A 27,607-nucleotide genomic window follows, 5' to 3' on the forward strand; every position below is an offset into this window, starting at 1 on the left:
CACTGTGGAGTATTTTCAATGGCGGTGGAGTCACATACTGCCATTGTTTTAATTACTTAAAAGAAGGGGACATTAAGAACAGAAGCCTATATACCAGTATGTACAGTGAGTCTCTAGTGTATTTTTTTTTTCTTTTGAAAAATATTAAAATGCCAGGTTTGATCATATTTTAAAATATAATTTTTAAATGTAAAAGATCCCTCTATTTTTGTATTATTACCATTACTATTATCTGATACAAGTGACATCATTAGTTTACAGTGATTTAGTCAGATATAACCCAATGCTTCCATAAGAGCACAGAGAGTAATCCACTAACTATATGTTTGGGCTTTACCAGGCATTCTGGATCAGGGCCAAGGTTTGTCTAACCGTGGATAAGCATGCATTAAATGGATGGCAAGCTCCTTAGAAAATAATTTGAAGGTCAATTACAGGGAGCTGCAATTCTAGAAAAGATCACAGTGTTTTTGAAATCTTTACATCCAATATTTATTTAAAGAGTAAGCGAGGAGGGGCTGGCCTGCCTCGTTGTGTGTCTGCAGATGTTCAGCACAAGAATGACATACTGTAGTTCAGACTGCTAGTGGTTTGTGTTTTGCTTTCAGTGCTCGAACCACAATTTGAAATGCCGAACTCTCAAATTAAGTATAGCATGGTGAATTTCCTGAAACACGAGATTGCGTCCCAGACTTCCCCCTCAATTGGACTGCAGTGTTGCTGTAACACCCAGGGTGTTCACGTTTGGTGTATTAGCAAGTAAAAATGCTTCCATCTTTGACACAGTAAGTCTGGAAAAAGAAAAAGATCAACCATAACACAATATCAACCATAACACAATACCAACCATAACACAATATTAACAATAACGCAATATTAAGAACATGATTTTGGATCCGTCTAACATAGTGCTGTCTACCTGGTTGTTCTTTTGATTTTTAAGGCTGGCAGAAAAACAAGCAAGAATGAAAAAAAGAAATATCCTGTGTGTTTATATAAACGTGAAGTATATACTGTGTAGTCTGGTTAAATAGTCTTTTGGATAGCTATGATCTAGCCTTTTCATTTTCAAAAAGTGATGCAAGTTTACTTTTCTCATTGTGTAATGGAGAAACTTCAGAAGGCATTTAGCAGGATTGCCACTCCAGGCTGTCAGAACTCCCTAATGCAGAAAGGGACTCTGCTTTATTTTGACATAATTACACCTGGTTCGTGATGAGTCCTGTGGCCATAACCCAAGTGTCACACATAAGGCATGCTGAAGTACGTCTGTATAATGAACAGACCTCTCATATTACTTTGCCAAGGTCCCGGGGAAACACTGTGATTGAAGCAGTAATGAAATTATGCTGATTAGTGAATTACAAGCGAATGTGTTACCAGCTGATCAGGTTGCATCTTTTATCATTATTATGTAATTATACTCTTGGTACTAGTCAGTGATAAAATATTCACCCAGGCTTACCACACAAGACAAACGTATCTTCAATCGTGTTTAAATGGTCCCTGTGTGGCTCACCTGGTAAAAGCAGAGCCACGTGGTGTGCAAGTGAATCCTACAGCGCATATTCACATCCTTGGTGTGCGGCTTCGGCAGTCTTCACAGGAGTGAGGAGAAAATCAAGGGTAAAATAATTGGTCACACTAAATTTATTTAAAATGATCAATGCCACTGACATTGTCATTAGGTCATCCAAATGAGTCATTCTCCATGGCAAAATATCTAAAGATCTTGGTAGTGGTACAAAGGATTAAGACATGTGGTACATTTAATCCAATATGTAAGACTAGCATCAAGGTAGAGTGGAAGTTAAGAATGAATTGTTCCTACAGTTAGATATAGTACTTTATGGGAACAAGGTTTGATCACTATAATGAAATTGCATTAGACAATGGTTCAATTAAGCAATATATGGCAGAACAATATAAATTGGTTCAATTAAACAGTATATTGTGGAACTATATCACTGGTTCAATTAAAAAGCATACTGTTGAAGTTGCTTAGTATAAATACCTTGACTGGAAGGGCCAGCTTCTGGTTTATTGAGTTGAGATGTATGTCTTCTAAAGAATGTCATTAAGGTACATTTAAATTGCAAGGATGCAAGGAGTTTACCAATTCACTGCTAGGATAACAAATACACCAAATCAATTTTATTTTTGTCCATAACATTTTTGTCATCAATCTGTTGTGGTTATACTGCTAAAATTAATTAATTAATTAATTAATTAAAGACTTATTTACGTGTGACAATAATCACAAATCTTAATACTGTCAGGAGTCCTGTATTACCAGAGATCCAATCCACATAGTACAATGCACAACCAGTTAACCCCAAAATAGGCCTCCAGTGTCTGTAAGCACTTTCTGTAAATGTGTAAAATATCAAAGTCATTAAACTGAATGTTGAAATACAACACTGTAAAAAAACCTTCCACCCCTCCCCAATCACAAGCAGCATATTGTCACACCACAGCAGTAAAAACACTGCTTGCCTTTTCACCGACGCTAACAGGGTCTGAAAATAGCTCTTTTATAGTAGAGAACTTCTTGATATAAACAAAGCAAACATTTGTCTCTTCAAATGTTCTGCAACTTGTGTAAATGTTGGTATTCTGTACAGTAACCACATTCAGACGTGGGTCTGTAAGCACATTCATTTGAGAAAGGTAGTCACTAATTGGGCAGGCAGGCTTTGTACCATGTAAGGGAGTTAAAATAGAGGATTGTTTACATGGACGTGTCTGTTATGGGTACTGTAGTTTAACCTCTGGATCTTGGGTCCAGTTTTGGAGTTAGCAAAAGATGCACACTGTATTCTACCTGTGACAAGTATTGACTGCATTCGAGAGAGTGACACAGTTTTCCTAGAGATACAGAGGTTCGTGAGAGTGTTACAAGGGCATTATTTTGCATCCAGAGGTATGTCCATAGCCTGAGGGCAATACTTTTACACACGACCAGACAACTGGAGTCACCAACTGGAGTGTGTTATTACAGCTTGGGACTATTTGGAACTAATTGATTTTCAAGTCAATTAAAATATGCATGTAATGAGTATATAATAGCATTTGATCAAGTATGCATTCATTACAGTACCGGTATCTATAAATGACAGTATACACATGTTAAAGCCCCCAAATCCAGTTCAGTTTTAAACTGACTTTTTCTGAACGCGGCCTTGCTGAAAATATATTTGGTTAGTTGGTCTACTTCAGCCTGAAGCTTTAGTTTTCAGTACAGGTTTGTAATGTACCCCACTCCTTAAAACATAAAACTGAGAAGGTAAAATGAGAAGACTTTCAGTGCAAATTACCAATTAGATATAATTGAATATGAATTACAAATCACATCTTGATCCAAGGTATATTAGATCTAAAGGAGAGTTAAAAATGTGCAAACTTTACATTTCTCTAACTGTAATGTTTTTTTGCAAACTTCAAACACATTTTAATGTCAAAAGAGTCCATTTCAAATTCAGTTTCAATAAATCTTGAATTGCTGTTCTTGTCTCTTGGCTTTTAAATCCGGAATGAAGTAAAATCCAGTGCTTTATACCAGTTTAGACACAGCAGTCACATCTTGCACTTTGTTATGAAACACCATCATAACAAACAAAACGTCCTGGTTTACAGTAGGATCCAATTTGATAAAGTGTACATAAATCAAGAAAACGGATACAACAGTTACAAAATGCAGGGGTCAGTAATTAGCCATTGTGCTTGGGTGGATTGTATATGATTTGGCGTGGAGTGTGCTCATAATTAGACCCTAAAAAAAATGGATGTATTTTTAGTGTAAAAGAAAAAAAAAAATGTATGGGAATACAATAAAATAGCTTTTGCGGTTCTTGTCTAAAAGTATGTCTTCATGTCTTCAAAAGTATATCTTCTTTTCTCATGTATTCTTGTGTCCTAGTTCCATATTCATATTAATTTGTGCTTCTGTGTAGAGCTGGACTGTGCTGAATGCCTTGATTCATGAGACTGGGCCCTGCCACCTTATATTGCCACACCCTGAACCCCTGCTTTTCTTTCATTAGTAGAATTCCCTTGATGAAGTGCTTTCAGGCTAGCGAAGGGAATGCAGCTGCTGTTCCTCAGCGTGTGTTAGGGTGGGGGTGGGGCCATTCCCTCCAAGCCTAATGTTGAACCTCTCCCTTTTACCGTTCCATTACTGATGTCTTATGATGATGTAGCCAAGTAGCAACCTGTAGAAACTGTTGACAGCCAACCAGTTGGCCTTGATTCTTTCTGCTTCCCCCACCTTGTAAACAACTTTGATTGACAGCTGTAACAGTGTGGCTAGCTAACTTGCTTCATGCTGTTCCAAAGTACTGGGGAGGTCAGATATCAATGTGAAGCACATTACTTCACATTAGAGACTAACGTTATTAATGTAGAGCGTTTCTGATGTGTTTCCTATACACCCACCCCTTCCAAGTCATCTGTAAAGTGGACTCACAACTGACCACATAAATGTAACAGAGATCAGGTGCTTGAATTAGGAAGGTCGCACAAGGGCTTGATCCACCGTAACCTTGTTTGGAACTTTTCAGTTTTACAGCACTAGGGCCCCCACCTGGATCTCATTAACCACTTATTTTTAGTTGTAATACCAGGATAACCACAGATAGGAGGTTGATGCAATCCAGGATGATTCCCCAGTGCTGTCAAATGCTGTCCAAAAAAAAATCCAGCCGGGTATATGATCAAAACTTGCTCAGACGTACTTCCCAAGTCCAGCGCGATAGCTGAAAAGCAACACTATTCAAGAGCAAACAGCTGTGAGTGCCTTAGCTCTGCTTGCACTATGAGTGATCTATATGTAGTTTTGTTTTTCTTAAAAAAAAACTTCTGTTTTAAGCTTTAAGAATTTTGTCTTGACCTCTCGCACAATAGAAATATTGTAGCTTTATCAATTTCCATACCATGATAAGGCTAATGCGGCTGTTTGTAATTTATATGAATGAGTTCATTGAGGGGCTGTTTATGTTGCATATTTCAGAGAGCTGGGCCCTAGCCAGTGCATATCAGAGAGATAAATGGCTTGGCAGTGTCAGATTGGGGCTTCACCAGAGTGTGAAATGGCAATGGATTTAGTAGATGGTTGGCACTGTCGTAGCTCACTGCACAGAAGTCAATAAATTACCTGTGGCAGTAAAAAGAATCGGTTCATCACATCAGAAAATCGATTGGAATACTTCTAAAAAAATATATATATATATATTTAGCTGCCTGCATGCTATTAAAAGTATTTTTAAAAGAAAAAAAAGAAAACGGGTTACTGTGCTTTTAACTTTAAAGACGACACAGTAACATGTTGAATGCCAAGTTAAATTTTTAAAAATTGGCATAAAAAATTAAACATACTACTTTTTAAGTAGATCTCAATTCTTTTTGCACATCTGCAGACAGCAAACCACATTTGTTTTAAGAAACAGATGTGCAGAAATGGGAGGTGGTTGTGAAAATCCATCTCCTTCTTAAGGTGGCCATGTATTGTTTAGCCTTGTATTGTTTAGCCAGTATTTCTAGTTATAGTGTAGTGCCACCTTATGAAGAATATTGGAATAGCGCTTTACAAAATCAAGATTTTCTGCAAAACTTTAATCCTGTAAAACAATGCTCAGATGCAGGTATTCTCAAGTGTGCATGTGTTAAACCTCAAGGAAAAGACTCCTAACATTAGTGGCGTCAAAGCTGTTTACATATTGTTCCACAGTTTAGCTTGTGTCCAGTTTGTTTCAGCTCAAGAAACACATCTTAAAGCTTGTTTCAACTTTAGTATACTGTCAGCAGAATAAGTTGATGTCTTCAAGCTCTGTATAACTCAGAAATGTTTGACATTTCACAGAAAATGTCTGTACAGTTGATATTTACAACAGTTATTAAACATTTTGACTATGCAATCACCTGTTGTAGTTATGCAGGCTAAAAGTGTGCAGGCTAGAGGCTAGACCAGCAAGGGTATTCATACCAGTAAGCACCAACACCATCTTGTTTACCACAGTTTATTGTCAGCAATATAAAAGGAAACTTGATCCAAAGGAGCTGATCACTAGATGGTGCTGGCTTTTACGGAAAACACTGTACTTATACATGTAGAACAGCTCCTGGAGTCACTTTAAAACAACTTAACTAACACATAATTAACAGCTAAAAACATCATAAAAAGGTAAGGGGACCATAAAAAGCTAAACTAAGAAAATATCATCTTGTAAAGCCGAGCTGTATAAAGGTGCACTACTGTAGGTTTGGATTCTATCACCCCCCCCCCCCCCCACCTCCTAACGGATTGGCTGGGGATGCTGTTGGTGCGTGTCCTAATACCGGAACAGCCTGGATTGGCCAGGATCCTCCTGGGAACAGCCTCTTTTCCAATGCAACACAACCTGGCGAGTAAACATCATCCGGCCGTTAAGTCAACAGGCACCCGGCTTCCCTGTGTTTGCATTTGTGTGTGCGTCTGTTTGCACCGACTATCTGAGGGAGCAGAAGCCAAGAGGTGATCTGGAACAAATGAATATTGTATCGGTCTGTGCAAACAGCTAAGTTAGGAATAAGACATCGTAGTGCTATGATGATGGCGTTTGCAGCATTTATTTTATTTCCTGAGTGCACTATGTTTAGTGGAAGGTACCTGTGAATGGAATATGCTGAATTTAGCAGTGATGATAAAAGTGATGAGCTGCCCAGAGATCCAATCCAACCTCTTAAAACAAGTTGAGCAGTTCTATTTAGAGTAGTAGTAACTAACAAAATAAATCTTACCTGTTGTGCATTAGCTATATAGGTCACAAATGTGCTCTGCTGAAATAATTTTTTTTTTTCATAGCAAACATGTATTTTCATTTTAAACAACTGAATTAGATTGAAGAAAGTTCCCAGTTTCCATGCCTCAATCTCAGGAACTCTGTTAGTTACTCTTGCACTTCTCCTCAGTCATTTCACCTCAGAAGTGCCCGCTTGGCTAAAATCACATCATTCTATTGAGGAATCTGCTGATTTGTTAAAGCCAAAAGAAGATGTTGAAGGTTCTTTTAAAACCGAACATTTGAAACCCATATAGCGAATGGACATGCATGACCGGTAAGATTCATGGAATTATTACAAACGATAAAATGCGAAATAAGATAAAATTAAATATTTAAAAACTATACCTTTGTTGTCATAATTTTTTATGAGGGAACTGACAGGCTCATTTTAAATGAGAAATGGTGGACCACCATCACAAAGCGCTTTACAAGGTTGTGAAAAGACTGGTGGAGAGCATGCCAAGACGCATGAAAGCTGTGCTTGAAAATCAGGGTTATTCCACCAAATATTGATTTCTGAACTCTTCCTAAGTTAAAACATTAGTATTGTGTTGTTTAAAAATGAATATGAACTTATTTTCTTTGCATTATTCGAGGTCTGACAACACTGCATCTTTTTTTTATTTTGACCAGTTGTCATTTTCTGCAAATAAACACTCTAAATGACAATATTTTTATTTGGAAATTGGGAGAAATGTTGTCAGTAGTTTATAGAATAAAACAAAAATGTTCATTTTACCCAAACACAGCTATAATCTCCAGAAACCAGAGAAACTGATAATTTTGCAGTGGTCTCTTAATTTTTCCCAGGAGAGCTGCATGCCAAGATGCATGAAAGCTGTACTTGAAAATCATATATATATATATATATATATATATATATATATATATATTTTTATATATATATATGATAATATAATATATATATATATATAATATATATAATATAATATATATATATATATATCAAACAATACTATTTTTTTCCTCCACTTAAAACAAAGACTAACTTGTTGCATTATATAAATGTGCCAGCAATGTGTGGCAAAAATTGCCAGCCGTTTAACTTGTTATTGTTTACATTTCCAGCTGTTGGACAAATTGTAATTGGGCTATCATGTTTAAAGGGATTTACACTGTTTTTCTTAAAGGGGAGGTTCAATCTAAATGACTGGTGATGACATAATTTACATTGTAAACCAAATCTATACAAATAAACCTAAAATCCATGGTTTATTTCCAATATCAGTGTATTTAGAAACCATATCCAGTATCCTAAAACAAAATGAGTGATAGTACTTGGAACTTAGATGTGTCTTTCAGGAACGAATGGAAACTGGTTCACAAAAGCACAATATCTTCATTATTTTCACTGTTGTTCAGAAGAGTGAGATAATGGATTTTATCACATGTTTTATTGCATTGTAATTGGGAAATTGCAGAAGAAAGTAAAGTTACAGTTTATGTCAGATAGGAAAAGAATGGAAATGTGGAAGACATAACAGAAAAGAAAGTGTTTTAACTTCATAGTTTGGTTGGAGTTTAAAACAGCCAGGGTCACACAATACTGCTTTTAATGCCCTTCCAGCAATCCATTATCTGATTTTTTTTGTACAGACTTTTTAATTAAAACCCAGTTTAAACCAAAAAGAAAAAGAAAAAATAAATAAATAAAAGAAATCATGCAATTGTAGGAGCCTGACAGAAATGTCCAGCATCTCCCTGGAAGGCTGCAGATTGTATTCCTATATTTCTGTCTCTCCCTTTTCTCTCTCTCTCTCTCTCTCTCTCTCTCTCTCTCTCTCTCTCTCTCTCTCTCTCTCTCTCTCTCTCTCTCTCTCTGTGTCACTCTCTCTCCCATCTTTCCCTTTCTCACTCTCTATCTCCCACATACACTCTCCTTCTCTTCCTCTCCCACACTGTATTTCCCACTCATCCTCTCTCACGCCATTTGTCCCTCTCACACTCTTTTTTCCACTCTCTCCTTCCCTCCCTCTTGTTCTCTCTCCCTTTTTCTTACACTCTCTTCTCTCTCCTTCTCTCCCTCTCTTCCTCTGTTGGCAGGCTGTTGTGGCTGGAGGTTTTCTTTGGCAGATAAATCACTTTCCTCTTGGCTTGGCCCGACTGACTGCCAATACAAACTCCAGCATGCTACTGGTTGGAGGGGCTGGGAGGGGGCGTGAGCTTGGGTCTCAGAGCCTGTGGTCAGTAATGAAGACTTCTCTTTTCATCCGCAGAATATAGAAGGAACTGTGCAAGGCAGGACTGTCTGCAACTCTTAACACACTACACTAGAGATAAACAGGGAGAGATATGCAGCTTTTCATTACTCCATCACCAGGCTTACTACTGTGAGGTATGTCTGCTCTATTGTTTTATATACATTACAGTATGTCACTGACACTTGTTTTTTTTTTTTTTTTCTCCTTATTGCAACTCTTTTTGTATTTTAATCAATTTGAATGAGTTTCAAGTTTAGGTGGCTGCATACAAATCACCTATCTCTTAAGGTGGTTTGAGTCTTCCTGGTAGCATACATTGTAAGAGAAACCTTTTAAAAGTAAAGAGCTGTGTAGGTTATCGTCATAGTATTTTGAAAGACAAATTGAATTTGCTGGGTTTTTAAGTTTTTTGGCCACATATTTTTTCTGAACTGCATTTTGTTTCTAACATTGGTGCATGGAGAACAGTTGTATATTATTTACATTTTTACTAGTGTCCCAATTTATCATTTAACCAAATCACAATTTGCACAAGTTTTCTGTCAAAGGAATATACAACTGCTCTACTACCATCACATAATTATATCGTAGGCATGCATCCTTAAATTAGTTTCAAAGTTACTTTATATTGGTTTTATACAAAATTTCCAATTGCATTTCCTTTGAAAATTATGCAAATTACACTTTGGAGAGCCCTTTTATCTATACCTTTAAACCATAGATACACATGATTGTTCAGTAAAAAAAGTCACCTTTCTGGTTTCATTTATTTTCTCTGTCGCTCTGCATGGGAAAGCAAAGAGAGGATGTTTCAGTTCATTTGATGGAAGCAGTCCACTGTACAGTACTTTCTAAGGTGGCATCTTGTGCACTGCTTGTCTGCCTGCCTGTCTGTCTTACCTCATATTCTTATGTGCATCTCAGTCCTGTCCCACCCCCTTCCTCCGACAAACACACACACACACACACACACACACACACACACACACACACACACACACACACACACACACACACACACACACACACACATCCCTTTGCAAATAAAGCTGACTTTCCATCAAACTCAATACAGACATTCTTCCACATCTTGAACTCCAGTTTTTCTTACTATATGCAAGCTGCTGGAGAACTAGTCTTGCCAAAAGCTGTTTCTGAAAAACAAACGGATGCTGTTGCTTTAAGAGCCCTAAGTGACTTTCCATTTGTTACTGCAGAGTTCTGACAGTTGTGGTTCCCCAAATTTCTTCTGAGTAGTGTACAGTAGTCTTAGATAATTAAAAGAAAAAACACTTAATCGACTTCAATGGTTACTACACATCTACCTTCCAGAGAAAGTGGGTTAAATTAGGTGGCACCTACTTAATTTGAAGTGTTTGGGAAATTATTGGTGTTGCTTTTTTAATAAAGGTAAAAGTCAGTTTCAAGGTTATTGCCTTTGGTAAATTGGTAACAGCTCTGCATTTAAGCAAATACTGTATGCATGTTTGGACTAGCGCTAGCATTTGCAAAGTCCTTAGACTCCTATGAAATGCGAACAGTGCATCTGTTCTTCCATGTACAGATTGCACATAAAATAAACTGAGGTGTGCACATTTTGATTGCTTTTGTTTATCAACTGCATGCATTGTGGTAGATTATAGTACATATGCCTTGCTATTATTGCAGCGATTGAAATAGCAATCTGTGCCGTTACAGGAATGTAGATCCATCCTGGGTGCTGGGGCCAAATTGACAGTCAGTTTGTACCTGGCCTTGCTGAGTGTGGGCAGTGAAGTTGTGCAGAAGTCAATGCGCTCATGACTCTTATCTTATTAATTAACTTCAATATTTACATTTCGCTGCAGCAAAGAGATGGATTTAATCAATGATTCTAAGATGTCAAGTCCTTATTAAGATTTTATTTTTATTTTTGTATTCCCTGCCAGCATCAACTCATTGATCAATCATCAAACAAATTATATAATCCCATATGTTTTTAAATATACTGGATCCCTTAAAACGTCTGGAGTACACTGTGTGCCATTTGCCAACAGCATATAGTTTGATGGTATCTTAATAATTAATACAATGTCAAGATACATGGAAAATGTTGGGGGCACATCAGATTTATGAATTGATTTTTGAAAGATGATGTATTCGTTCTAACCATCTTATTCATAGCAAATTCGTTGTCTTTCTGTTGCTGGTATGTTTTAGTGCAGTGAGTTTAATAATGATTGTTCTTTGTGCAGTGCAGGAGGTGCAGGAATAACTAGTTGGTTGAAGTAATGAACATTTTGTCTTTATGTCTTCAGGTCAAAGCAGTTCTAGGAAATAGTTCCAAACAAATGACTTACAAGCAAAAGCTAGGGATAGGAAATTAGCATCCACTAAGTATTTAATCCTATTAATTTTATTTATTTATTTATGCTGTGAAAATGACTATGAAATATGACAAAAGCATTGTGAAATAGAGGCGCTTCACTTTTTTTTTTTTTTGTTTAGTTATACTGACAATATAGTAGGAGATTTGTAGTGTGTGCAAGTTTTTTGAATGCCATGGGTACTATTAGGGTTTACTTTCCCCCTTGTATTTACTGAATCAGTAAAATACTGCACTTTTCATTTGTGACACAAATGAGTTTTGTTTTTTAAATTCCATGTTGGGATAGAGACTGTGATTTAGGCATAGTTCAGTGTGGAATGTAGTCAGTGGCTCCGGCCATCTGCACACCTTAACCCTTCAAGTGTCAGCTCACCATGTCTAGTCATTGGCTCCTGTCTGTCTCGGGTTTACTGAGTTTTTTAATAATATTCAACATTTACTTTGCACACGGGGGTCCTACCAGGAGAATGCCACTCAGCCTCTCAGTGAAACGGGGGAGCTGTCACTACTGTTCTCTGGCCTTGTCATAATGCATCAGGGCTTATTCACGATGGGTCTTCATTTGGTTTGCAGAGTTTGCCTGCATCTTACTCTGCAAAGAAGGAAGGATACAAAACTAACAAGACCTCCAGCTACAGTCATGTGTTAACCAGGACCACCAGTTCAGACAGCCATCTCAGTCATTTATACATCAAACACCATCAGAAAATCTGTTGTCATTTAAAAAAAAAATGTAACTCAAAAATCAATCCTCAGAGTTGGGGAACATTGTCAGAGCAGAAGGAAGCAAGTTTTCTTCCAGGACAACCTTGTACTTGGCTTGATTCATGCCAAAGCTGCCCGATTCCAGCCTTGCTGAAGCATCCCCAGATCATCACCGATCCTCCACCACATTTCACAGTGGGTGCGAGACACTGTGGCTTGTAGGCCTCTCCAGGTCTTCGTCTAACCATTAGACGACCAGGTGTTGGGCAAAACTGAAAATTGGACTCATCTGGGCGTGCTTCAGCAAGGCTGGAATCTGGCAGATTTGTCTTTGTGAAGGGCGCATGAATCAAGCCAAGTACAAGGTTGTCCTGGAAGAAAACTTGCTTCCTTCTGCTCTGACAATGTTCCCCAACTCTGAGGATTGGTTTTTCCAACAGGACAATGCTCCATGCCACACAGCCAGGTCAATCAAGGTGTGGATGGAGGACCACCAGATCAAGTCCCTGCCATGGCCAGCCCAATCTCCAGACCTGAACCCCATTGAAAACCTCTGGAATGTGATCAAGAGGAAGATGGATGGTCACAAGCCATCAAACAAAGCCAAGCTGCTTGAAATTTTGCGCCAGGAGTGGCATAAAGTCACCCAACATCAATGTGAAAGACTGGTGGAGAGCATGCCAAGACGCATGAAAGCTGTGATTGAAAATCAGGGTTATTCCACCAAATATTGATTTCTGAACTCTTCCTAAGTTAAAACATTAGTATTGTGTTGTTTAAAAATGAATATGAACTTATTTTCTTTGCATTATTCAAGGTCTGACAACACTGCATCTTTTTTGTTATTTTGACCAGTTGTCATTTTCTGCAAATAAATGCTCTAAATGACAATATTTTTATTTGGAATTTGGGAGAAATGTTGTCAGTAGTTTATAGAATAAAACAAAAATGTTCATTTTACCCAAACACATACCTATAAATAGTAAAACCAGAGAAACTGATAATTTTGCAGTGGTCTCTTAATTTTTTCCAGAGCCACATATATATATATATATATATATATATTATGATGTCTTGATGCTTTCCATCTACCAGTGACTGCTGTCGGGATCATGATTTGCAGTGAGCCGTACAGTCAGCTCCAGGTCTTGTGTGAAAAGCTTCTGCAGTTTCCCCTCCGCTCTACCCAGAGGGCTGCCATTCACCTCATGGTTCAGGAGGCTCTGCTGTTTGGACTCCAGTCAATGGGTCACCAAGCAGGTCACCACTAGTTCAGGCAGCTGCTGATTATCGAAGGAGAGGGTTACTCCCACAATGAGTCAGCACCATACTTTATGCATTAGACACCAAGACACCAGTAGTGGGAAATCAGTTTTTGTCCTTGTCATCAGCTGTTCGTGGTTTTTTTTTTTTTGTTGTACTTAGCTACCGTGGTTTACCCACGTGCAAGTATTTGAAGAGCTGTTTTGTAACAAAGCTGTTTTTAATAATTACCCAGCAGAATGGTCATCTTTCCTTGTTACTCTGCCTGGGTTTGTTTTAGTTTAACTTAACAAAAATAGCACAGAAATCTTACAAAAATATAACAGCCAGAGTTCACATGGTGATAGAGTTAACCCTTTTGGCTTAAAGTACAGAACAGAGCATCACTAAGATAAATAATGAAATAATATGATCTGTCTCTCTGTCTATCAGTATATATATAGGTTTCCCCATCACAGTGGTTACCCAATTGGATTGCTTGCTCCTGATAATCTCTCTTTGCCAGTGCAGTCTCCACCTCACAGCAAGACCGGATGCTCAGTCTTATAGTTATAGACACCCCAGGGAACCAGGCAGGCTCTCAGATGTTTGATGTTGTGTTCTTATATAGTGTACCTATTGTTTTCTTTTTCCAGAGTGTTTTTCCTTGTAGGTAGACTATGAACCTATAAATAAAACTAGGAGCTCTTTATTCCTCTCAAACTCTTGATTGACTTAACGTGGCTTAGTATCTTTGCCAGATTTCAGATACAATATACAGTACCCACATTAAACTGGTTTTAAAATATAAACAGACAAGAGATTGAATTATGTAGAGTCTAAGGCCAAATTGTGGAAAAGATGTTAGTAATTTAAAAAAGTCAATGAGGGAGGAAAGCATTTCAGCACAGATGATCGGTGTCCACAGTTGGTTATGGATTGTCTTACAAATTGCACATTTTTTGAATTACCCCTGCGACACCAATATGTTTGCTGTTTATCCAGCTTGAAAATCAGTGGCCATATATATATATATATATATATATATATATATATATATATATATATATATATATATATATATATATATAAACTTTTTGCAGAGATTGTTCTGGAAAGTCGATGGTAAGTGATGGCACATGATTTATGAACCCAGGTACATTCACAAGCAAATTTCTCTGTTCCTTCTATGTACCACCTTCTGCCAGTTCAGAATTTCATAAAGAATCCACTGCATCTGAAGAAAGTCAACCAAATCCTTTTCTAAATGAGCCTTCAAGATGTTTGGCAGCAGTGTGATCATGTTGCGGTATAAAAGAAATAAATACTCATCATACCATTCTGCTTCTAATAAAACATGGAGGATTGAATTTAAAATGTCCCCTGTTTTCATACAAATAGTAAAACAGTCTATAATAATAGCACAGCTGCTGAATGAATACTTTCTTGAAAATAAAAGTGGGTTACTACCCTTGCAAAAGCAGCTTTCAATGTGTTTTACTGGAATTTCAGCAACTGAATTCCGCAGTAGCACCTGCCATTCAGCTTTTATTTTGGCCAATATAAATTTTTTTTTTTTTTTTTTTTTTTTAAATAGTATTTCTATTTGTAGATTTTAAGGCTTTACATACCACATCCCCAAAGCCAGACTGAGGTATAATTTAGACATTACACTGCACCCTAGTGCTAAACACACAGAGGTACTGTATACATACAGTATGAATATGCCATTCTGGCTCTGTGGAGCGTTGTAGCAATCCTAGCAATGGTATAGCTAGACCTTAATGCTTTAGTTTGTATATGTTTTTAAACAAACAGAGCTATCAAAAGCTGCGACAGCTGATTCTACAGTAGGGCTTCTGAGGCATTTCATGAAAGAGTTGCTTCTTGCTAATTTGATAGCTTTTGATTGTTTTTTCCTTGTAGTAACAAACTTTGCATTTGCTTCAGAACCCGGTGTATTGTCTCTTTGACACTAACCAGCTGTTTGAAATATAAGAAATTCGACTCCAAGCTTGAACATGTTCCAGTACTGTATGTATGGTCTAGGTACTGCAGCTTAGCCCGCTCAAAGGTCTTGTTTACAGACGGCTTTGTAACCCCATTAGAAGTAACTACTATAAGACTGATTCAGAGGCTGTAAGCTGTCATGACGAGGTGTTTCATGTGAACAGCAAAGCCTCCCAGCAAGGTGAAAGGGTTAAAGCAGCAGTAGGCCCCATTGTACTTTTTGTCTTGGATTGTAAATAAACACAACTGGGGATAGTTCTGGCAGCACTGAAGTCTCACAGAGCAGATGAGGTCAAACCTCATATCCAGATGGAATGAGACTGAATCCCAGTCGAGTCTGGCTTTCTATGCAGGGTTTTAGGTTTTTTAAACTTAGTTTAATAAATGAGAGGGAAAACAGCAGCCGTTTCTATTAAACTGGCCTGGTCTGGAGCGGGAGGCTTGGTGGGCAGATATGAATGTCTTTGTTTAATTTACAGATTAGGTATAAATTAGTGATTCTAAATAATACTTAAGGAATAGCTACTTGTGATCTGGTTGGCTGGAGGGGTGATGTCAGACCAGGAAAATGAAACCACAACAAGGCAGTACTGCGGTCGAAACTGAGACTCTACAGCGCTCAGTGCTTTTATTAAATAACAAAAATAAATATTTAAACAAAACACTTTAAAAAAAAAAAGGGCACGTTGGCCAAAACATAACAACACTGAACAATGAATACAAGTAGTGTGCTGGTTGCAGCTCCCAGCATACATAGCAATTGTACTTTATATATTTTCACTAGAGTCATGTCTCTTGTCACACCTCTGACACTCTCAACCTTGTGCAGCCAAACTGCAGGTCTTTTATATTCTGGCTGAGGGGTTAACTAGCTATTAATTATCTTATTACTCCTCGGCCATAATCGGCACAAGTTTAATAAGGATGTGTGACTGTCTGCTAATAAAATACTTGTAGGTATTTAAAACAAAACAAAACAATAACATGGCGGATGGCACCTTGTTCGTCCTGCCACACAATACATAGTAAAACAAATAACATGGCTTTTCGCCATAATATAATACATACATCATAATAATAACTAATAGTCATAAGAAATATATACAAAGGGGTTGGACAACAAAAAATGCCTCAAAGCAGCTCAGACCTGCCCATACTGTGGTTAAAATGATATTCTGTAAAACGAGATGTTTATGAAAGGGTTTAAGACTCTGAAATGAGCCTCTCTAGTGCCAACCAGCACTGAAGCAGTAGATTTAATGGTAGAGTCTCCCAGCAGTAGTTGTTTTAAAAAAAGGAGCCTTGCTCATTTAATAAAACAACATGAAACATTTAGAGAACTACATTATATAGCTGACATCATTCATTTTTTTGCACCACATCCAACCTTAGAAAGGCTTATTTAAGGGATACTTCACAGAATATTCCATACGTACTTAAACCACTGCTAAGTAGAAACACATTGGCAGTCTTTTTTTAATCTCTACTTGAGCTAAAACTGTTCTCCTCAGCTGGATTTTTGTATTATTATAATTTAATTTATGACTCGTGAATCTAAAGCATTTTAGATTCCATATAGGCGCAGTAAGTTTCCAGTTATCTGGGTGGTATTAAACTCTGAAGGATATGAACAGCAAAGGCATTGTCATTGGAGCCATGTGTTGCACTTGATGTGGGAGCAAAGAGGATATTGTCTGTTAAGTGTTTCAGGAGCCATATTGAATTATAATTTGTCAGATTTGAAGGGTAGCTTTCCATTACCTTTATGTTGCTTACCCTGTTGGCAATGCCTGTTTTAAACTATTACATTAGACCAGGTGGGGCGAGTAGTGTTGAAAGATCACAGCGTAAAGTACTCAAAAGTACCCGGCAACTAGGATTCTACAGACTCATATCATGCCAGGTGGATTCTTATACAGAGAAAAAAGTGTTTTAATCCAAAGCAACGCAGGCAGACAGTGACACGACAGTATGAATGCAATAGTAACAACTTGGCAACTTCTAGGAGATTGACTATAGAATTGTACCACAATGGGAACATTTTTCATATTGTGATGTACTGGCACACACGTATGAACCAATAAACAATGCTATTCGTTCATTACAGCACCATGCTACTATGTTAGTATAGAAACCTGTCATGACTACCATGCAATATTCTTTCCAAATCCATTGCGTTGTCATTGCTGGTAATGTTGTGGTCTTGTAACAGATCTGCTGTGCTTTCTGAAGTGTTTGTCAGGCCACCTGGATTTCTGTAAAAACTATCAAACAATTCAAATTATGATGATGATGTAGCTAAATATGGGGATTGTGTGGAAGACTGCCAATTTGGACGGCGCAGATTTTAACTTTTTTTTTTAAAGTGACTCACAAAGCCCTTAACAAGATTGGCAATATATGCTCATTTTGCAGCACTATTTTGCACATACTGCAACCGATTAATTGATTTTAAAGAAACATCAGCAAGCAAGGCATTGCAATAGTCCAGTCTTGCTTCCATGCTTCCAATGCAAGTTTATTTCCAAGAACACTTATCCATGCTAGTTCTGTAGTTTGAAATCAGTTTACCCATGGATAAAGAGTGGCTGTAAGCTAAAAGAAGGCATTTGAGTACAGTCAAGGGGGTTACAGTCTTCCAATGATTACATGGATTTAGTAATTGCTGTGATTGAATTAAAAGAAATAATATTAATTAAATCAAAGTGATTTCTGGTAGCACCATATGAAAATAAGGACTGCAGGGTGTCTAATAAATCAGGTATCATAGACAATATTATCTACGATGCTGATTATAGTATGATCTCTGGTAAACCTGCCAGCCACACTCTATTGCCTGCAGCACATATGAAAACAAGGACTGCAGGGTGTCTAATAAATCAGGTATCATAGACAATATTATATACGATGCTGATTATAGTATGATCTCTGGTAAACCTGCCAGCCACACTCCATTGCCTGCAGCACATATGTTGTAGATCCCAACAAAAACTGCCATAAGAAGCTTGAGCTCATAGTGTAATACAGTAGGGAGAGCCCATACTGTATCATCTCCCTTCCTATTAAAAATTTTCCTCCTGTAGAAATAAATTTGTTTAGTTAAGTGTTAACACAGGTATCAAGTCATGCCATGTCAACACATTGTTCCTGGACATGATGTCCAAGGTATTATTCCAAAGCACACTGAGCTGAGAAGTCTAATAAAAAATGTTTGAAAAAAGGACTGCATGTAAAAAAGTATGATCATTTTGTGGGTCAAAATTCTGTTTTGTCACCATTTGTGGAGGCGTGCTTTTTTGTTATTTTTGTGCAAGACTCAAAACCTTATACGGTTGGGATTATACCATTAGCAAAGATATGATCTGTTAAAACCTGAGATAGATCCAAGCTGGGAAATATTATCTGGATTACTGCTTCTGGCTGAACTGCATTTAAATTGTGTCCAACGTAGCAGCTTCAATAATAGAATTGTGTTGCTTTCCCAGATGCTGCTCACCTGTAACTTCGGTGATTTGATTTTATAAAGTTAGCGGCTGCTTCTCTTATTACAACGTGTCATCGTAAGTTGTCAGAGTCTGTGGGATGCTTGGTACTTACTCTGGAGACTGACAGAGTTTAAAAAATGGCCTGTCAGCAGTTCAATATTAATTTGCAGATTATACCATTCTTCCCTACTCTGTTTTAACGTTAAATTACATGAAACAAAAAAGCACAGAACCGTTTTTTTCTCTTCCTTTTTTTTGGGCTCAAGATCAAATATCTATCATTTATTGTGCCTCAAATAAAACAACACACACAAAAAAGCATGTTTTCCATTCAATAAAACCATTGAGCAGAGTGGGTGCTTTCAGAACCTTGTCAAAACCCATTAGCTTAAATATAACTGGCATCTGGGTTTAATATTGTAGGTGTAATACAGAGGATGCTATGGACTAATCAGACTAATGGTGCTGAAGATCCTGCATAAGGAAGGCTGGAACAAACATTTTAAACATGTGCAGAGGGTGAATTGTAGAAATAGGCAGAAGGCATCCTTACAAATATGAAAAAACAGATTTGTTTTTAGAACATGTTTTCAATGCAGCAACAAAAAAAGAACTAATAGGTAGACTTCTTTCAGGATTGGACATTAGCTGTACAAGGTAGCTTAAACATGATCTAATAGACGTCTTGAAGCAAACACTCTCTTCAAATCACAGACCATAGGGAAAAAACACTGTTGACTTGAATACTAGTGTTGATACAGTACATATTGTTGTTAAGGTTAGAAGCAGGCTAGTTATATGATTATATGGTTAATTCATCCCTTAAGTAACAGAATTTTCTGAATAATTAAAGCAGCAGATTTTGAGTTGAATAGAAAATGGAAATGAAACATGGCTTCTGAATCCTTGTGTTTCAGCTGGTCTATTTAGCTGTTCTAAATGACTAACTTTGATTAATCTTGATTCCCATTATATTATATCAAGAAACAATCACTGCTGTGCCATGCCCCAACACACACGCAGGTTGCTTTGGGGTTTTTATAGTCAAAGGCTTGCATAAAATGCTGTTTGGTCGCCTATAGATACAAAAAAATAATAATATTCAGAACAAATTGAATTCCCCTACTGTATGTATCATATATAATTTATGTGTCTTTGCCAATTTTATTAACATAAGCAGCAAAATATACTTAATAATGTATATTTTAAATATGCTTTACTTATAGTGTAGCTATAGAAAATCCTATATCAAGCAAGAAAATAACCTACAAACTTTTCAGTTTTCCATAAAATTATATTTCGTTGGAAATGGAAGCAAAAATGAATAGTGAAAAATAAAAATGACTTGTGGACTATCAAGTTGTTCCAGGACTCTCTTTATTCAGCAGACTGAGCAGCATACAATACATGTACAAGCTGTTCATTGGTATTTCTGCCTTTGCTGTATTGGATGGTGCTCAGGTATATTTGGCCTGGAAGAGTTGCAGTTTGCCTTTTTTAATAAAATAATTTACAAAACTACTGTATTTACCCAGACACCAAGATAAGGTGTAATGGTTAGAGAAGAATGGAAAAATTGAGGCATTGAATTTACCTGCCAGCTAAGTTAGCCATACTTCGCTTTACAAAAGAGCTATCTTTCTACCTTGGGCAGACAGGGGAATTCCCTTTTGCATCGCTGTCTTTGGTTGCATTCATGCTGTACTCTGGGGGGGGGGGGATAAGATGTAAAAGCATTCCTGTGGATTCTACAGCCCTGCAGGGTAGCACATTCCTACCGGGACACGTAACAACAAAGCAGCAGCCCCTGGGAACAGCAAGCAAAATGGACTTGACTTCAGTTATATGCAATTTCATAATATGACTATGGGGTTGGAAAGTACCTGACTATAAAGTAATTCATTTGCAAACATTAGATTTTAGGTTGGGCAGTTATAGTAATTTTAGTTTAAAAATGCTAACCCTAACCCTGGTGAAATAAACTTTGACAAACACTTCAATTCAAATGAATAACTAGCATGGTTTTTACTTTAGCCTGTAGGCTACCGGAAACACAAAATAAATCATGCTATACAATACGAATAAAGATGATTTCAAATTGAAATTAAATGATTTTAGCTGGTTGTTTTTTTTTTAAATTATTATTATTTTTAACTTGGCCTACTAAGTAGCCTAGACAATACACAAAATAGATCACGGTGCCACATTGACAAGTTATAATAGTTACAGGAGGACAGTCAATTCTCATTAACATTAATTGCAAGGGCCCAGCCTCAAATTATAGCATTATACCACTAATTTGTATTATCATGAGTAGCCTATAAGAGAATGTATACAGTAACTTTTTATTTAAGTTAAAAACTCACTGGTGCAGTGCTAAATTGTGCACAATTAAAAACCACCTACACATTAATAGAATAGGTATGTTTCCTATTCCTATACAGATGTTTAGAATGAGCTGGAGGGGTTAGCAGAGCATGTGTGCAGTCTATTGCTCCTGACACGCTGGGGAAACCAGAAATTTTATGGACATTTTTTTTTTTCAAGGCTTGTGAGTACACCCTGATTTAAGGGGAAAATAGATATTTGTGTGTTCACTTCAAAAATGCATTGAGCACCACTGGCAAAGCAACTGTAAAAGCAGACTAGAAAATGTCAGCAGCAGCTGCCACAGTCCATGAAAGGACCCAGAGGCAAGATAACGCAGAGTGGACAGTAGTTTGACCACTGCAGGGATAGCATGGCTTCTCTGTGTGACAGGCTCCAGATCATCAGACAGCAGCAAGAGTTATGTGGCTGCCGAAGCTGTACATGTGTTTAATTTTGTCTTCATTTAAGTGGAAGTGGATAATGTGGGTATGAAATACCCTTTCTCTTCTTATCCTACAAATCACTCATTCTTGCTGAAGACAATGTCTCTTTCTTGCTGCAATCACAACAGCCATAGTTAGTGGATAATGTTTTTCATACTACCTTTTAAAGTTTGCTAATTGCGACTGTTTAAAACGTGAGAAAAAAAGGGTTAAAAATCAATTGCCGTCTACAAAATAAAAAAATAAATTGTAAGTGTCACAGTAGCCAGCATCTTTAGTACATCATTTTTGTAAATGTATGCAGGAACGTCCATAATGACATATTTATCTAAGGCTGAACTGGAAAGAAAAATTACTGCTGCAAAGCATTCCCTAAAAAGTCGCTAACAGCATTGAGCTTGTTTAGTACATTTCACCCTAGACTTCTGACTTATTAGCGACTATTTAGTACATCTACCTCTGAGTGCTTTATAGTTATGGATAATCATTTCCCAAATTAATCTTTTTTTTTTTTTAAATTAGTAATTTCATAAATAAGTTTCATAAATGTGAAACTGGGTGCACATATAAATTATGATAGGTGTTGGATGTTCATCATTATGCAAGCACATCTAACATAGATTTGACTCTACAGACTAGACAAAGTAGTAAAAATATTAAAGATTACCGTGGTGTTACAAACATAGAACAGATGTGTTTAATGTGGGATTCTTTTTAAATATGTTTACAGGCTTACCACATTTAAAATAATGTATTACATAGAGACCTTTTTCTAATACCTTGGAAACAAACAAAAACTTTATCGCAAATGGAATTCCCCTGTATTGCTTTATACTTTAACCCTTACAAGTACCTCAGGCTCTAACAAGATTATACATCCTTTGAACTACTAAATGTATGTCTGTACCACCTGTGGAGGTCTTGTATGCTTTTATTTAATGGTAGTTTTTGGCAGTACACCAAAGCAGATTATAACTAAGCTGAAAGGAAATGTTATGATTTTTTGGGGTGCCAGGATTGAAAAGACTGTCACGCCACACAATATTGATGATCTGATTGCTAATAAAAAGGTGTTTTACAACATGGATAGGAAATAATGTTTTTTACAACCCTGTCTCATCTGTGTCTTAACTGCAAACACTAAAACTCTCCAAAAGGTAATTGTGTTTACTGGAATATTTATTGCATCTTATATAACCAGCAAGTGTGACACCAAAAGTCTACAAGATTGCAGGTTTGCAAACTGGAAGAAGACAGTTCTTTAAGCATCTGCGAATGTTATTGCTGTGCTAAATACAAAACTCACAGCTATTAATTCATGGAAAGCTGTTTATTTAATTTAAGAATGGGAATCCTCAAATGCATTGTGATCTGTGGCTGAAGGCTTATGAGCCACAAACTTTTAAGAATTCTTGGCTTCCCAACTGTAAACCGTTGGCATGCTGTGTGTTTGTTCTAACTGGATGGGTGACAAATAAACAACTTTCCTGAGTAAGTGAAACCTATTTGTTTTTCTGATATAGAAATGTGAGGAAGAGCTGAAAATGTGAGGGGGGAGGGTGTCCCACACTCCACTGAGGATTCTAACAGGGGGGTTCTGTGCATAGAATAGAATGTCCATACATTAACAATGCAAGTGCTCAATTGTGACATGAAGGTGGTTACCATAATATGAGGCAGCCATTGGCCAAATGTTGATGGTACCATATCAGTAGACAGTGTTCTACCACAGTAGGACCAATTTACTGTTCAGTATAGTTTCAAATCCTTTATGTTGTCATTGCTGGTGTGTTTATGGTTCTTCTACACTATATAGTGGTATCCTAATTGTATTTTGGAATAGTATGGGTGCAGTGATCTAGTAACATTAAAACAGCAATACATTAATTAGATATTTAGAAGGTATTAGTCTGCAAACAGTATTTTTTATTCTCACAAAATTGCTGTAAGAATATTTCAATACCATCCGCCAAAATACCAAAGAATTGCTAAATTGCTAAGGGAATGATGGTTTCTAAGACACAGGTTAGTCTCATTACTGAAAAAGACTGGTGTGTTGACAGATGTACACTGAGCACCAGCTTCTAAAAAGTGGATTGGAAATAATCTAATACTCATATTTGACCCTTTGTCAGCTAACATTTCAAACTATCCAGTGTAAATTAATAAAATATGTTGACATCAAATGAACAGACAGCAGTTTAGCAACTGACAAGTTATGCCAGTATGCATGTATACATAGATATACATACATTCGTTGAGAGTATATACCGCAGATCAATTTGTTTACAGTTCATTTACAGTTTGTTTGATTACAGTCCCCCTAAATGTAGTTTTAGTTTAACATACACAATTCTCAACCCCACTTGCTTTTGCATATGTTGCTCTGTGAGCAAAGCAGGCATGTCCCTGATCCTTGCAGCAATGGAAGGTTATAAATACCTCTTCAAGTCTGTATAGCTCGGATGAAGAACAGAAAGGGATCATCTTTTTTCTTTTTTTTAAATTTTTTTTACTATTGGTGTTTTTGTTAATATACTTCTTAGTTATCAACGGATCCAAGGAAGCAACCTTCTCAAACACATGTTCATTTTAGACTATATTGAATACTATACCTTTAGGCAATCAGTTTAAACAAATAAAATCCACTAATCCAATATAATAACATTTCAGAAGTTGAGGGAGACAGGGGTTAATCCCTTAATTGCAAAGCACACTCAGACCTGAGGACGATTTGTGCAGAGAAAAGCAGGCAACGCAAGATAAAATAGACTCACAAGGAACAGCCCAGTTAGAGTAGGTGTTGAAATCAAGCACAGGAGACTGGAATGGTTGTGACAAGGGTACATAACCAATATTTTGATTAACTATGTGGAGGCAAAACTATAGAAGTCAAGTAGACAAGATGTTCAAGCCTTCTTCACTCATACTCGGCGCCATTGAATAAGAGCCATCCACTCAAAGCACTTGCAGACTCAAACCGTGAGCAGTTTAACGCCAGAGCTATTGAATACTTGAGTGGACAATGTGCTTGTGATTGAAATTAATGATTGCAGTGTGTTATTGTTATAACTGTTTGATACCCCTTTAGAGTGTCTTTGAAAATTAGGACAATTTTGTCTCCTTGTAAGGCTACACAATTTATACAATAAACACATAAATAAATAAATAAATAAATAAATAAATAAATAAATAATTTGCTCTAATTTGCTACAAACTATGAATGCCTGGGAGCAATTAGAAGGGGTTTCATGTGAAGGAACCTGCCAAGTACACAATTACTAGAGCAGTTGATGAATTATATTTAATGTCCACAACCCAGACGAAAATGAAGAAATATGCTCCACCAAGGAATAATGAGTCACATAGTTTCCATCCATAATGTCACCCCAGCATTTTACCCAAGGGTTTTACAAAGGAACAAAGCTGAACGGCCGGACAGAATACATCATTACACAGGCATGGATTCCATGAGCCAATGGACCTACACATTTTATTATCTAATATACTGAGTTTGAGAGGATGCCAGCAAGATGCTGTCACGAGCATAGTCTCTCCATAATCCAGAATTGATAGCTCTAGCTGCCCAAAAGTTCAGCAATAATCTTTTGATTAATGGAACTGAAGTCCTCCCGGCACATGGTGAGATATGGCACAGTAATATATGCACGTGATTAACATTCAGGTTGCAGCATTTGAATCTCTGACTACTGAAAAAGGTGGCTCTATATGTACAGTTGATAAAGCAAAAACCTGCTGAATAATGTTACGTTAACGTATTGAACTACATACCACTTTGTAGTTTTCCATACACTTAATGAAAACATTAAAAAAAAGAAATTGACACAAATTGAAAAATGTGACATTTCGAAATCTAACATGAAATACTGTACTACTTTTTCAGTATCATTTTGTAGTTTATATGATTACATGATGTTAAATCAAAAAGCTCTAAATTCTGTTCAAATATATATATATATATATATATATATATATATATATATAGCTCTGGAAAAAAGACAATGCTCCATGCCACACAGCCAGGTCAATCAAGGTGTGGATGGAGGACCACCAGATCAAGACCCTGTCATAGCCAGCCCAATCTCCAGACCTGAACCCCATTTAAAACCTCTGGAATGTGATCAAGAGGAAGATGGATGGTCACAAGCCATCAAACAAAGCCGAGCTGCTTGAATTTTTGCGCCAGGAGTGGTATAAAGTCAGCCAACATCAGTGTGAAAGACTGGTGGAGAGCATGCCAAGACGCATGAAAGCTGTGATTGAAAATCAGGGTTATTCCACCAAATATTGATTTCTGAACTCTTCCTAAGTTAAAACATTAGTATTGTGTTGTTTAAAAATGAATATGAACTTATTTTCTTTGCATTATTAGAGGTATGACAACACTGCATCTTTTTTGTTATTTTGACCAGTTGTCATTTTTTGCAAATAAATGCTCTAAATGACAATATTTTTATTTGGAATTTGGGAGAAATGTTGTCAGTAGTTTATAGAATAAAACAAAAATGTTCATTTTACCCAAACACATATCTATAAATAGTAAAACCAGAGAAACTGATAATTTTCAGTCGTCTCTTAATTTTTTCCAGAGCTGTATATATATATATATATATATATATATATATATATATATATATATATATATATATATATATATATTAAATATGTCTCAGTCCTAAAACTCTAGGTGATGCAAAACTTTTGGCCATAGCTGTAGGTATGGTGTAAATGCTGGCTGTAGCTGACCTGTGTCAGCCATTGTTCTGTCTCTTAGGTTTTAGTGATACCAGTTCCTTAAAAAGCACCAAATCCTGGTTCTAAATTGTTTATTTCACATAGTATTGATGGAATGCAATGCTTTCTCAAGGGGCTACAGAAACAAGGATTGCAGTATTGTAAAAGTGAAAGCATTTTCCTCTGTGTATGTTCACTTGAAAATTTGGCTTTGAAACTATAGTGCACACAGGGCAGTAAAACAGATCCTAAAGCATAAAGTTAATGCTTCTAAAGTATCTTGACAAATTGGGTTAAAAATACATTTCATTTTTGCTATATAACACATAGTTAGAAGTTTGTGGCAGCTTTACATTGACTTTCATCTTCATTAAACACTATTTATGCAGTCTACCCTACAGTTGTAGTGCCAGAATACTGTACACAAGACAATGACTCTTAATTATTGAGCTGCAAGTTAATAAAGCTACTATTTTCAGTTTTTTTTTTTTTACTCTATATATCTACATTTTTTTTTTTTAAGTAAAGTGTTTATAGACTTGTTTAAACTTAGTGAATATATGTCGTTGTCTCAGGTCACGAACCTCTCTTGTCCAATAATAAACAGCTATTGAAGTATTTTTTTGGTTTTACAGCACGAGTTATCAGATGCAGAATGTTTATACTAAATGTGACCATTAGGCCGCTTTTACCAACAACATATCATTAAAGATTAGAGCCAGTTGTTTTCATAATTCATGTAATTTTTTATTTTATTTTTTATTAATAAGCACCATTTTGTACAAGAAATACAGTTATAGAATTTTATGTTAATGCTCTAAATAAACCCATTGTGAGTTGAGTGAAGTGGCATAACAGTTATTTGCCCCAATTAGGGGTAATTACTCAACACCTATTTTTTTCCTTACAAGTTGGACAGCCATATGGACCCTAGACTGCATATGGATTGTACATTACCACACAAACCAGGTGCTTCATTTTACTGACAGTACAAGTGAACTTGAGATTTATTCGGAAGAGGACATTATATTATGTTACCTGTATGTTATAGTGTATTATATTACAGGTTTATATATTACTGGATTATTTTTTCTTTGAAGTAATATAATAGTTTAAGGTAGTTTTGTAGTTTTGTAGCTCTTCGTAATTTGAATACTGGTTGTTTCCCTGTACTGTGTTATCCCGCAGT

The sequence above is a fragment of the Polyodon spathula genome, chromosome 21, assembly GCF_017654505.1.
Source record: "Polyodon spathula isolate WHYD16114869_AA chromosome 21, ASM1765450v1, whole genome shotgun sequence".
Lineage (NCBI taxonomy): Eukaryota > Metazoa > Chordata > Actinopteri > Acipenseriformes > Polyodontidae > Polyodon > Polyodon spathula.